Consider the following 13,099-nt stretch of genomic DNA (forward strand, 5'->3'; position numbering starts at 1 on the left):
TTCCTGTGGGATGATGCAGAGGGCTGCAGCCAAAGACAATTCAACAACGCCCGATACCCCTTTGGCTAAGTACCGCTGAAAAGAATTTGCTGCAGTGGAGAAAAACGTAGAGGGAGAAGCCGCAAGGTCAATCGTTCTGGCCATGGACCTTGGACTTATAGGCATTCAGGTTGGTCACAAACTCTTCCTGGTTCTCAGAGCAGTTATTTGGCCGAACATTTTGTAAGTCCTCTGTTTGTGATTTGAACATCTAGGTCCATTTAGCACCACATCCATGGGTCAAGGACTTTGGGACACCTCTTGGGGTTCAGAACTCACTAGGGCTGGGTCCAGGTGCAGGTTCAAGATGTTGGAAGCCTTTTGTGTCCCTGTGGCTCTGAACTGAAGGCCAGTAAACTAGCCCTTGGAGTCACTCTGGTAGTCCTGGGTTCAGGTGAAGATGCAGGGCTCAGCAGTAGGGCTGGCCTCTGAGGATTCAAGGCAGGCTCCAGACAGCAAAGCAGTCCTTCAAGGTTCAGCAGCAGTCTTGCAGAGTTCACAGCAGGTTACAACAGCAGACCTGAGAGTTCTCCACAAGTCCCGAGGTAAACTGAAGAATGGGTCTGAAGTTCCTGCTTTTATACCCTGTGTCCTTCCTCTGGAACATGTGAGAAGCTTCTAGAATGGTGCTTTGAAGTGCATGACATTTCATGACTCCCCTGTCTTGGCTCCAAGCTGGCTGCAGTGACAATGTGAGATTGCATCCTCCTTTGTGTGATGGCAGAGCATTTTCTGTTCAGTTGCAAATGGGTCCGGGATCCGCTCCACCCACCTCCCCCATCCTGCCAGCAGATGGCCCATTGAGGCAACCTATCCTCTCTATTGTGTGACTGGTTAAGTTTAAATTATTAAAACCAGTGTGATATCCCCTATCCAGTTAACTTACCTTTACACATATTGTTCACCACCCCACTAGGATACTGTCACACTAATCAAACGGCAAAAAAAACCAAAAGATCTTCGCCAAAGTGACCCTTCGGGGGACCCATAGGGCATTGCAGAGCCGGCCATAAGAGGAGCACCCGCCCGATGATGAAGCATGACATCCCTAGAGGTGTGTGAGGGCAACAAGAAACAGCCTTTTTGGCTGTCCCATATAGTCTGTACAGCAACTAGAGTCCTCCTTCTTCTTTTGCCTATTAGGAACAGTGACCCCCTTTTTTAAATATATGTAATTTTTTGGAGCATAGGCACTGGACTTCATCAGATCCTAGTCCCCCTTCTTCTTTTTTGTGGTACACTCCAGTTTAAACCAGCCATAGGCACATCAGTCTTGACCCTTCTCTTCATGGATACAGTTTCAGCCTGAACTGCCAAGATATGTCTTAACTGGACCAGAAACAAGCATCCTGGGACCGGTTTCGAGATATCACCCCTCATCAGCCAGGCTAGCTTGAATCCAGTTGCACAGTGAGCCCCGGACCCATGTCTGGGCATACCCGGCACACTTCGGGTGAGGAAGCAAAAGACTAGCAAATGATGGACGGAATGCGGGACAAATCAAAATTCAACCCCAGTCAAGAGATCTGGGCTAAATCCATTGTTATTTTGCTCACCTTGCCACACTAGTTTGCACCCAGCTGCCGGAAGCTAGCTCTGTATATACTTTATCAAAGAAAGGTATAGTGTGCACAAAGCCCAGTGGATCCCCAAAGGCTTCGAAAGTTAAAAGTAGATAATACCTTACTCTCTATTTGTGGTACAGTGTATGAGCAGTAAGAATTTATTGTACACACTCAGGCAAAAAATTATGTCACAGACTGAACTCAGACCAATTGTTTGTATCAAAAATATTTCTTTGTTGTGTTTTTATTTATAGAACCAAGCAGGACTTGGTAAAAGTAAATTTGATTGTATTTTTCAAGACAGATTGTTAAAAAGCAAGCTGGATGAATATTGAGTTTTCTAACAGGTATTTAAAAATTGCAAATACAGTTGCTTTTACTTTCGGATTACTTTAGATTACTTTTCAGGATTACTTTTTCTACTCTGTGTGATATACCTCGATATCACACTGGGACATTTCCTGGATAAAAGTTAAGTAAGTCAGTTTTTCTCAAACACCATTTCTTAGGTTTACACTTACAAATCTTTCCACAGAAAAACAGCCAATGCTGTCCTACGGCAGAAAATCAGGTTATCTGTTTAAAGGTGAGTAATCAGTCTTGGGAGTTAGGTTTCTGGGGATATAACCAGGGTACCCCCAGGGTCAAGGAGGCACTCAAAGAACACCCTCAGCGGCACTAGGGTGGTTGGGTGCAGAGTGCTGATTTGCTGTCGGGTGCCCTGTTGTTTTCAATGGGAGTTGGCAGTTTGGGATTTTGGCTGCAGGCTCGGTCCAGGAAGTCTTCTGAGAGGAACCAACAGCTGGGAGGGTAAGTTGGAGGGCTCGGAGATGTAGGTGCACCTCAGTACCTCAGGGGTGCCTTTTGAGGTCAGATTTCACCTTACTGAGTGACTCGCAAAAGCTGCAGGCGATGTCGGGAGTCCTGTAGGGGTCAACCCACTGGGGACCTCGTAGGGAGGGTGGGCCACTTGGACTTGGGCCTTTGGTGTTGGGTGCAGTGGTGGTTCCAGGCATCGGGTTTCTTTGTCCTCAGCAGGCTTAATGTTTTTCTTTGGTGATTCTTTTGAACAGAGCTGCTGTTCAAAGGAGATCAGGTCTTTGTTGAAGGCAGTCAGTCTTCTCAGGGGTTCTGGAGGTCGCTGGCTGCAGGACAAGGTGACGTTGGCGCATGTTCTCTGGAAACTGCAGACAGGCTGGTAGGGCTGGGGCCAAGTCAGTTCTTCTCTGCAGTCTCTTCTGCCGTGCGTCTTCTTTCATCTGTCTTCTTTGTAAGTTGCAGGAATCTAATCTTCCTTCTGGGTTCAGGGTTTCCCCCTAAATAGTGTATTTAGGGGGTGTTAGAAATGGGATTTCTAGTGAAGGAAGTGACCCGATTAGGGCCACCTGAGTCACTTGCGACCACCTCTCAGCCTTCCTCACAAATGAAGGGTCGGTCAGACAGTAGAGAATACAAACCAAAGGTATTTATTAGAAGTGCACTCAAGTGGAGTCCAGTCTGACCAGCCTCCTTGGATTGCTGCAGAGAGACTGACTTCGGACCACATGGTAACACATAATGTACATTTTCAGAACCGCTAAAAACACGCCCAGACTGGAAATTTCCAGTTGGTAGCTGGTGAACAAAGGAGATACAGAAGGATGAGTTGCAATCCCAGGACCGGGTACTTGCTATCTCATTGTCAAGGTTACTCTGCCTGCACCTGCCGCTGTAAGGGTGGGAGCAGGCCTATCTAGTGAGAAAGGTATGTGATGACAATAGAAACAGTCTATTTATTAGTACAACGAAGCTCAACCTTGGAGAAATACAAAAGAAAAATCGAAGCTGCTTTCTGTTGAGGCAGACAAAGCGTGACAGAAGTTAGTTTCAATCATGGCTCAAAATGGCGGCTGAATACAAAATGGTGCAGCAAATGGTAACTTAAGCCATATAATGCATGGAGAACTTGGCTAAAAGCATTTTTTCTCCAACATACCCTCCTTTTAGCATGAGCTAAAGCATTTTGTTACTGCCGAAAAAAACAAATACCCTCATACAGAAGATGTATAGTGCCACTACAAGCTGATATATTCATTGTCAATATTCGAAAATACCTTCATCGATTAACATAAGACTATTTGCATCTTACATCATCATGATAGTGGCTTTAGTATCAGGCACCGCTACTTTTCTTTTAGGCTTCTGGGTGTTCACACAATAAGCACAACAAGCAGGGAGGCAGTGTATGCAAAGGCAACAGGTGAGGATATTACCAGCAATTATCAATAGGAAGGTAAGGATCTTCCAACCCCAGGAAGTGAATATTCTCCAGAACCATCCAGTGTCATAGTACCATTTTCTTGGTGTATATCAGATGAAAGCCTGTGTAACTTCTGTATGGCAGCATATACATTGGGAGCATGGTCTAGGATGTACACACAGCAGCTACTGCCAATTATGCAAAAGGCCCCTCCCCGATCAGCAAGGATTACATCTAACACCATCCGGTTTTGTAAGGTAACGAGCCTTGTAGCCTGGAGCTCAGCAGTAATATTGGTCAGAATCCCTGCTGTGTTATTAATAACCCTGTCTACAACTCTCACGAGCAGACAAATATTAAGACTGGTAGACATGGAGCCCCAAAAAGGTACTATAGCCTTCATGGCATCCTCAAACTGATGCAAAGTGGTGTCTGTCTGATCTATATCTTCTGTGTTAATAACCCTTCTAACTCGGGACAAGTATACAATCTGACGCTGCAGTCGATGTGGTAATTTGATGGAGCTATATACACAGGGGGTATGAGGTGATAAAGCCGGATTCTTATCTGTCCTAACATCATCAAGAATCCTTTCAGGTCACCAGAATCTTTTTATCTGCTGAGTAGTGTAGAGGGGAGGAAATTCAATCTTTAGTACATAGTCAACCAAATCAAATTTGACCCTAAAGGACGACTGACTCCGAATCTCAAATTTTAGGGATTTATTACAAAGCCAAAAATAAATGCACATACAAACACCTCAGCACGAGGTTAAGGAGATAAATTGGCACTAAAACAAAGAATATTCTACGCAGGAGTCTCATCCGACTCAGAATAAGAAGAATTGTCAGCTCCAATAGCATAAGGCAAGCGATGATCACTCTAATCTCTATGTTAGAAGTCATTTACCTAAACGGAATTCAGTTAGTCTATCCCTACTCTATCTCTAAGGTGGCATCCCTACTTAGCATTATCCCAGGCAAGAGTACAAAGGTGTCAGAAGTGAAGACTTTCTTAGAAGTGCACTCACTTAGTCAGAGCTCGCTCTAAGATGCTCCTTCTAGCTTCCCATCTAAACCTCAACTGCTCAACCCACGGGGCACTGTCCCTAATTCAAAATACCAAACACATAGAACACGCCCTCTGGCACACCTCTTCAGCCAGGTCTTCTCCCAGTAGTTTTCCACTGAAATTTGTCTCTCATCCAACGACGGTTAGCTTGACCTTGGGTCCCAGGCACCTTCTCTGCCGAAAGTATCATCCCTACATTCCGGTATACTCCCATATTGGCTTCTCGCACCATCCTAACTCCTAAAACAAAGGGTTAGTCTCTCTAACGAGCTAAGTGTCCTTGCACCTGCAACAGAAACATGAGAACGAGAAACTTTCCACTTCTATGAGATTTTCTAACGTCCTGAAACCCCAAAGCCTTACCAAGGGAAATCATTTTCGGCCCACAATACTTAGCTAACATAAGAAATGAACAGGCCTTTCTCTTTAAACGTATATGTGATCAGGCCTTTACACAGTTTAAACCCACACTTCTAAAACCACACGATAAGCATTAACTTCATTACTTTTATATATGAATAAGCAAACTACATGTGCAGACTTTAATATGGTGCACATTTAAACCTTATGCATCGCATTGCATAAAAACCAATCATTATGCGTTGACTAAAATACATTTGCAGTGAACTACGACATTGCTCTTCATGAAAGGCATGGTTACATTTCTAATCACACTATTATAAGCAGATTTGAGTGATACATTTCTAAGTCACACATTAATAAGTTCCATTAACAAAGATGGGTGCTGACTAACAGTGTTTATGTTGCACCCTACAATTTTCAGAATAACGTGGGGCTCTATCAGGCCCCCCCCCCCTTTGATATCTAGTGTCATCACACCATTTCACAAATCCCTTGGAGAAAGAACCGACCTAAACAGTACTTATTGCCATCCTCCCCCGTTGAAGTATTTCCCTATTCTTAAGGTTCTGATATTGACTGTCCTGCAGTCTGGCCATTCGCATTTCACTCGCTCTGAGAGCTCTCTCAACTCTGTTTCCCCTATACCATTTATAAGCTCTGATGAATCCCCACACACAAACCACACAAACCACAACAATGATGAGTGATTTTAACACAAACTCAAGGAACCCCTTCCCCAAATTCACAAACCAACTTCCCACACAACCAAATCCTTTACCAATCTTTTCCCACACCCCCTCTTCAGTCAAATCCTCTTTCTCATTATGGATTGTGGTAATGTTGCTTATATATTTCTCCAGATCCTTGCTGTTGTCTGGAATATACGCACAACATTCATGAATCTTCAATAATTTACAGACTCTGCCCTCTTTTGCTAATAATACATCTAAAGCAAGGCGGTTCTGCAAAACAATCGTCCTTATCGACAACATCTCTCCATCCACTAGTAGCAGTGACTTCGCTATATTCATTGACAACTCATCAACCACAGTCGCCAATCGTCTGATCTTCACATCATTCAACACCACACCCAAACTTGGTATCATTGCTCCAAAAAAATCTCCAATCACTGCTACTGCACTCTCAGCTCTCTTCACTCTCGAATGCTGTCCATCCTCCAACAGCTCCAAATCCTCTGCATGGTAAATCTTCGAGAAGATAATTTCCAGATAGCACGTACCATACCAATTCGCAGGCAACCTGACATAGGCATTCTTTCCACACGCATAATAAACAGTTGGAATAACTTGCACTGAGCCTTGCAGAAAGTTCTTAGCAGATTCTTCCATGGTGAAGACATGATCACATGTACTCTGTCCTACCGGAACCTTTTCATAGTAGGTCTGATAACGTCTCACACACAACTTCCCTCTCTGCTCCTTGTCCAAGGCTTTGGGACCATAACTCCCTTTAGCTCTGTGTAACCTTTCTTCATCAGTCCAAACTGCTAGACTGTCTCCTGTATGTGTTAGTTTTCTATATCTATCTTCTACCTGATCTACAAATTTCTTCTCTACATCTGACAATGAACAGTTTAAGTTATGTCGATGAGCATAAGCCGTATCGAGTTCCAAAGACGGTATGAAATACTTCCGAAGTCTGTCTTCTGACTTATCCCAGTTGGAGGACATATCTCTTCCTTCATCATGATGCCAGCCTAGCTTTCTGCCCAAAATCCAAGGTAAGCATGGCAAAAGTCTGGAGATGCCAGGGATTGAACCCGGGGCCTCATACATGCAAAGCATGCGCTCTACCACTGAGCTACATCCCCACTTCTGCATGATTTGACTGTATGATTGGAAACCCTGCATTGAACCGACGGCCACATCACCCCATTCGACTCTGCAGTATACAATGTCAGTCAGGAAAATCCTTCAGCCTTGTACCTGGATGATCTTCATGGTCTTATGTACAGATGCCTATATACAGCCTTCTTAGCGCAGTAGGCAGCGCTTCAGTCTCATAATCTGAAGGTCCTGAGTTCGATCCTCAGAGAGGGCATTTATTTCCTTCTTTTGGAATGCAAAATTCTCCGATTTTCTTGAAATGCGCAAACTATGCCTAGTTCAAAGATTTTTCCAAAGCAAATGTCTGACTATTTAAGTGGGGCTCTCACCCCAACTGCATGACAAACTTCTTCTTTCTGCATGATGGCAGGCTTGCCTTCTGAAATAAAGCCAAGATAAGGAACAGAGGCTCCTGGAGATGCCGGGGATTGAACCCGGGACCTCATACATGCAAAGCATGCGCTCTACCACTGAGCTACATCCCCACTTTTGCACTCAACTTGTTTGATGCATGCAAGGAATCACTGAAACCCATGGACTGCAAAGTCTCGATTTGAGACTAGAATGTAAAGCTTCAGGCATGAAATTGCTCACGCCTTATGTTTGGAATGTCTTCACGGAGCATATATTTAGTGCACTCTAGGTTTGTGGAGCATGCTTACTACAGTGGGCAGAGCGTCAGTTTGGTAATCAGAAGGTCCAGAGTTCGATTCTCAAGTAGGGCTTTTGTTTGCTCAGTTTGGAATGCAAAACGTCTCAGGATTTCTCCAAATGGGTCAACTATTGGTCTACTTTCCAGCTTGTACAGCCTTTCAGGTGATGATTGCATTGGATATTCCTTCTTGCACATCGGTGGACCCTCTAACTGTAGGCAAGTCAAAGCGTGATTGGCTGGCAAGCAGCTCCCTTGGTGCACTGCAGTTGGAAGTCTTCCAAGTGCATACATTTATCCATGCAATGCTTTGGTATTAGTTCTGATCAGCAAGTCTTGTTTACATCTCTTCCCACCTCGCCTAGAGATGAGTATGTCAACAATTGGCTTTGAAAGCAGATAGAGTACACTTCTTTTCCAATATTTATCGGAGCTTGGGAATGCTTCATAACCAATGGAAGGTATTGTTTGAATAAAAGTGAAAGATATGGAAATCGAAGCACAAAATCCTTCGAGCCGGATTTGAACCAGCGACCTAAGGATGTCTGACTTTATGCTACAGTCCTCCGCTCTACCAACTGAGCTATCGAAGGAGTGGCTGAAGTATCTTTCAGCGCTGTAATTATCTCTCGCTCAAGAAAGGTTGTGGGGGTGGGGATCAGGAGCAGATCGATGAAAATCATGAACATTACCTGCAGCTCCCTCTCAAAGTCACCAGTTCTTAGAGCACACTGTAAGGTACGTCTTATCACCCCAAAGGAGGATTTCAGACCAAAGTTCATGTTCTGTCTTGGCTTGGGGATAAGCAGGGGTGCTCCAAATTTCAATTTTACAGAAAGGAAAGGAACTTTGATACAAAGACCTTGGGCAGCATTGGTGGCAAATGGATGGCTGCGCGGAACCATGAAAGAAATGACAGAAAGTTATGGGAGTCATTACTACGCACCCAGCATCAAGAACGTGCATTTTGGATGCATTTTCAAAAGGAAAGAGAACGGAAAAATCTGTAGATTGAAGGTGATTGAGATAAACAAAATATTCCGTTTTTCTAAAAGCTACTGTAAAGAGTCTCTGGTTTAGAAGAAGAACCCTTACCAATGATCAAGAGAGATGCGACAGATTTCTATCATCAAAGCATTATGGTTGTCAAGATGAATCATCACTTTGATGTCTTCAACAAGTAGGATTCTTTTGATCTATAATCATCAAAAATGAGATAGCCCCATTTCATGGGATTTTTCAAGGCAAACGTCTGACAGATTAAGCGGGGTCCTCATCCCGGTTGGAGGACATATCTCTTCCTTCATCATAATGCCAGCCTAGCTTTCGGCCCAAAATCCAAGGTAAGCATGGCAAAAGTCTGGAGATGCCGGGGATTGAACCCGGGGCCTCATACATGCAAAGCATGCGCTCTACCACTGAGCTACATCCCCACTTCTGCAAGGTTTTACTGTATGATTGGAAACCCTGCATTGAACCGACGGCCACATCACCCCATTCGACTCTGCAGTATACAATGTCAGTCAGGAAAATCCTTCAGCCTTGTACCTGGATGATCTTCATGGTCTTATGTACAGATGCCTATATACAGTCTTCTTAGCGCAGTAGGCAGCGCGTCAGTCTCATAATCTGAAGGTCCTGAGTTCGATCCTCAGAGAGGGCATTTATTTCCTTCTTTTGGAATGCAAAATTCTCCGATTTTCTTGAAATGCGCAAACTATGCCTAGTTCAAAGATTTTTCCAAAGCAAATGTCTGACTATTTAAGTGGGGCTCTCACCCCAACTGCATGACAAACTTCTTCTTTTTGCATGATGGCAGGCTAGCCTTCTGGAAAAAAGCCAAGATAAGGAACAGAGGCTCCTGGAGATGCCGGGGATTGAACCCGGGACCTCATACATGCGAAGCATGCGCTCTACCACTGAGCTACATCCCCACTTTTGCCCTCGAGCTGTTTGATGGATGCAAGGAATCCCTGAAACCCAGGGACTGCAAAGTCTCGATCATAATCAATGGAAGGTATTGTTTGAATAAAAGTGAAATATATGGAAATCGAAGCAAAAAATCCTTCGAGCCGGATTTGAACCAGCGACCTAAGGATGTCTGACTTTATGCTACAGTCCTCCGCTCTACCAACTGAGCTATCGAAGGAGTGGCTGAAGTATCTTTCAGCGCTGTAATTATCTCTCGCTCAAGAAAGGTTGTGGGGGTGGGGATCAGGAGCAGATCGATGAAAATCATGAACATTACCTGCAGCTCCCTCTCAAAGTCACCAGTTCTTAGAGCACACTGTAAGGTACATCTTATCACCCCAAAGGAGGATTTCAGACCAAAGTTCATGTTCTGTCTTGGCTTGGGGATAAGCAGGGGTGCTCCAAATTTCAATTTTACAGAAAGGAAAGGAACTTTGATACAAAGACCTTGGGCAGCATTGGTGGCAAATGGATGGCTGCGCGGAACCATGAAAGAAATGACAGAAAGTTATGGGAGTCATTACTACGCACCCAGCATCAAGAAAGTGCATTTTGGATGCATTTTCAAAAGGAAAGAGAACGGAAAAATCTGTAGATTGAAGGTGATTGAGATAAACAAAATATTCCGTTTTTCTAAAAGCTACTGTAAAGAGTCTCTGGTTTAGAAGAAGAACCCTTACCAATGATCAAGAGAGATGCGACAGATTTCTATCATCAAAGCATTATGGTTGTCAAGATGAATCATCACTTTGATGTCTTCAACAAGTAGGATTCTTTTGATCTATAATCATCAAAAATGAGATATCCCCATTTCATGGGATTTTTCAAGGCAAACGTCTGACAGATTAAGCGGGGTCCTCATCCCGGTTGGAGGACATATCTCTTCCTTCATCATGATGCCAGCCTAGCTTTCGGCCCAAAATCCAAGGTAAGCATGGCAAAAGTCTGGAGATGCCGGGGATTGAACCCGGGGCCTCATACATGCAAAGCATGCGCTCTACCACTGAGCTACATCCCCACTTCTGCAAGGTTTGACTGTATGATTGGAAACCCTGCATTGAACCGACGGCCACATCACCCCATTTGACTCTGCAGTATACAATGTCAGTCAGGAAAATCCTTCAGCCTTGTACCTGGATGATCTTCATGGTCTTATGTACAGATGCCTATATACAGCCTTCTTAGCGCAGTAGGCAGCGCGTCAGTCTCATAATCTGAAGGTCCTGAGTTCGATCCTCAGAGAGGGCATTTATTTCCTTCTTTTGGAATGCAAAATTCTCCGATTTTCTTGAAATGCGCAAACTATGCCTAGTTCAAAGATTTTTCCAAAGCAAATGTCTGACTATTTAAGTGGGGCTCTCACCCCAACTGCATGACAAACTTCTTCTTTCTGCATGATGGCAGGCTAGCCTTCTGGAAAAAAGCCAAGATAAGGAACAGAGGCTCCTGGAGATGCCGGGGATTGAACCCGGGACCTCATACATGCGAAGCATGCGCTCTACCACTGAGCTACATCCCCACTTTTGCACTCGAGCTGTTTGATGGATGCAAGGAATCCCTGAAACCCAGGGACTGCAAAGTCTCGATCATAATCAATGGAAGGTATTGTTTGAATAAAAGTGAAAGATATGGAAATCGAAGCAAAAAATCCTTCGAGCCGGATTTGAACCAGCGACCTAAGGATGTCTGACTTTATGCTACAGTCCTCCGCTCTACCAACTGAGCTATCGAAGGAGTGGCTGAAGTATCTTTCAGCGCTGTAATTATCTCTCGCTCAAGAAAGGTTGTGGGGGTGGGGATCAGGAGCAGATCGATGAAAATCATGAACATTACCTGCAGCTCCCTCTCAAAGTCACCAGTTCTTAGAGCACACTGTAAGGTACGTCTTATCACCCCAAAGGAGGATTTCAGACCAAAGTTCATGTTCTGTCTTGGCTTGGGGATAAGCAGGGGTGCTCCAAATTTCAATTTTACAGAAAGGAAAGGAACTTTGATACAAAGACCTTGGGCAGCATTGGTGGCAAATGGATGGCTGCGCGGAACCATGAAAGAAATGACAGAAAGTTATGGGAGTCATTACTACGCACCCAGCATCAAGAACGTGCATTTTGGATGCATTTTCAAAAGGAAAGAGAACGGAAAAATCTGTAGATTGAAGGTGATTGAGATAAACAAAATATTCCGTTTTTCTAAAAGCTACTGTAAAGAGTCTCTGGTTTAGAAGAAGAACCCTTACCAATGATCAAGAGAGATGCGACAGATTTCTATCATCAAAGCATTATGGTTGTCAAGATGAATCATCACTTTGATGTCTTCAACAAGTAGGATTCTTTTGATCTATAATCATCAAAAATGAGATAGCCCCATTTCATGGGATTTTTCAAGGCAAACGTCTGACAGATTAAGCGGGGTCCTCATCCCGGTTGGAGGACATATCTCTTCCTTCATCATGATGCCAGCCTAGCTTTCGGCCCAAAATCCAAGGTAAGCATGGCAAAAGTCCGGAGATGCCGGGGATTGAACCCGGGGCCTCATACATGCAAAGCATGCGCTCTACCACTGAGCTACATCCCCACTTCTGCAAGGTTTGACTGTATGATTGGAAACCCTGCATTGAACCGACGGCCACATCACCCCATTCGACTCTGCAGTATACAATGTCAGTCAGGAAAATCCTTCAGCCTTGTACCTGGATGATCTTCATGGTCTTATGTACAGATGCCTATATACAGCCTTCTTAGCGCAGTAGGCAGCGCGTCAGTCTCATAATCTGAAGGTCCTGAGTTCGTTCCTCAGAGAGGGCATTTATTTCCTTCTTTTGGAATGCAAAATTCTCCGATTTTCTTGAAATGCGCAAACTATGCCTAGTTCAAAGATTTTTCCAAAGCAAATGTCTGACTATTTAAGTGGGGCTCTCACCCCAACTGCATGACAAACTTCTTCTTTCTGCATGATGGCAGGCTAGCCTTCTGGAAAAAAGCCAAGATAAGGAACAGAGGCTCCTGGAGATGCCGGGGATTGAACCCGGGACCTCATACATGCGAAGCATGCGCTCTACCACTGAGCTACATCCCCACTTTTGCACTCGAGCTGTTTGATGGATGCAAGGAATCCCTGAAACCCAGGGACTGCAAAGTCTCGATCATAATCAATGGAAGGTATTGTTTGAATAAAAGTGAAAGATATGGAAATCGAAGCAAAAAATCCTTCGAGCCGGATTTGAACCAGCGACCTAAGGATGTCTGACTTTATGCTACAGTCCTCCGCTCTACCAACTGAGCTATCGAAGGAGTGGCTGAAGTATCTTTCAGCGCTGTAATTATCTCTCGCTCAAGAAAGGTTGTGGGGGTGG

The 13,099-nt window shown here is 44.3% G+C and overlaps 10 non-coding genes across 10 annotated transcripts; all 10 read right to left on the bottom strand.

Moving 5' to 3' along the window:
- Positions 1 to 7,537: 7,537 nt before the first annotated feature.
- TRNAA-UGC (transfer RNA alanine (anticodon UGC)) lies at positions 7,538 to 7,609 on the bottom strand. The gene has a single exon. It is a non-coding gene; the product is annotated as a tRNA-Ala (tRNA).
- A 674-nt stretch (positions 7,610 to 8,283) lies between these two features.
- Positions 8,284 to 8,369, bottom strand: TRNAY-GUA (transfer RNA tyrosine (anticodon GUA)). Its single transcript is given in 2 exon segments — positions 8,284 to 8,319; positions 8,333 to 8,369. It is a non-coding gene; the product is annotated as a tRNA-Tyr (tRNA).
- Positions 8,370 to 9,137: 768 nt separating this feature from the next.
- TRNAA-UGC (transfer RNA alanine (anticodon UGC)) lies at positions 9,138 to 9,209 on the bottom strand. Its single transcript has one exon. It is a non-coding gene; the product is annotated as a tRNA-Ala (tRNA).
- A 429-nt stretch (positions 9,210 to 9,638) lies between these two features.
- TRNAA-CGC (transfer RNA alanine (anticodon CGC)) lies at positions 9,639 to 9,710 on the bottom strand. The gene has a single exon. It is a non-coding gene; the product is annotated as a tRNA-Ala (tRNA).
- Positions 9,711 to 9,839: 129 nt separating this feature from the next.
- On the bottom strand, positions 9,840 to 9,925 carry TRNAY-GUA (transfer RNA tyrosine (anticodon GUA)). The gene is given in 2 exon segments: positions 9,840 to 9,875; positions 9,889 to 9,925. It is a non-coding gene; the product is annotated as a tRNA-Tyr (tRNA).
- Positions 9,926 to 10,693: 768 nt separating this feature from the next.
- Positions 10,694 to 10,765, bottom strand: TRNAA-UGC (transfer RNA alanine (anticodon UGC)). The gene has a single exon. It is a non-coding gene; the product is annotated as a tRNA-Ala (tRNA).
- Positions 10,766 to 11,194: 429 nt separating this feature from the next.
- On the bottom strand, positions 11,195 to 11,266 carry TRNAA-CGC (transfer RNA alanine (anticodon CGC)). Its single transcript has one exon. It is a non-coding gene; the product is annotated as a tRNA-Ala (tRNA).
- Positions 11,267 to 11,395: 129 nt separating this feature from the next.
- TRNAY-GUA (transfer RNA tyrosine (anticodon GUA)) lies at positions 11,396 to 11,481 on the bottom strand. Its single transcript is given in 2 exon segments — positions 11,396 to 11,431; positions 11,445 to 11,481. It is a non-coding gene; the product is annotated as a tRNA-Tyr (tRNA).
- Positions 11,482 to 12,750: 1,269 nt separating this feature from the next.
- Positions 12,751 to 12,822, bottom strand: TRNAA-CGC (transfer RNA alanine (anticodon CGC)). The gene has a single exon. It is a non-coding gene; the product is annotated as a tRNA-Ala (tRNA).
- A 129-nt stretch (positions 12,823 to 12,951) lies between these two features.
- Positions 12,952 to 13,037, bottom strand: TRNAY-GUA (transfer RNA tyrosine (anticodon GUA)). The gene is given in 2 exon segments: positions 12,952 to 12,987; positions 13,001 to 13,037. It is a non-coding gene; the product is annotated as a tRNA-Tyr (tRNA).
- Between the last annotated feature and the right edge of the window lie 62 nt (positions 13,038 to 13,099).

The sequence above is a fragment of the Triturus cristatus genome, chromosome 4_1, assembly GCF_964204655.1.
Source record: "Triturus cristatus chromosome 4_1, aTriCri1.1, whole genome shotgun sequence".
Taxonomy (NCBI): domain Eukaryota; kingdom Metazoa; phylum Chordata; class Amphibia; order Caudata; family Salamandridae; genus Triturus; species Triturus cristatus.